Raw genomic sequence first — 381 nt, 5'->3', positions numbered from 1 at the left:
CTGAAAGTGAAAAACAATGGTTGTGTGGATACAGGATAGTTTTAAACACATAAGTTGCTTCTATTTATATATATACACACATATTGAGAGAAAATGGAAGATCTCACTGTTTACAACATCATGTAACTTCTGCATAAATATCTATTCAGTTATAAAGAAGATATTTGAGACTAAACAAGGAGGTATTTGATAAGAAACAATGTTTGGTTGCCACTCCCGTAACTTTTTCTGCCCAACAATGATTGCATTTTTAGTCCTCCAGCCTCCTTTTTTAGCTCTCCATGCTCTTGGCAGAAAACACACATTTTAAAGCTATAGGCATAATCAATGATATGTCACAAAGAAGAAATTCTAGTAGAATTATTCTCAAGATTATTCAGT

This window comes from Bos taurus, chromosome 15 (genome assembly GCF_002263795.3).
Source record: "Bos taurus isolate L1 Dominette 01449 registration number 42190680 breed Hereford chromosome 15, ARS-UCD2.0, whole genome shotgun sequence".
Classification (NCBI taxonomy): domain Eukaryota; kingdom Metazoa; phylum Chordata; class Mammalia; order Artiodactyla; family Bovidae; genus Bos; species Bos taurus.
This window is presented reverse-complemented; position numbering follows the sequence as displayed.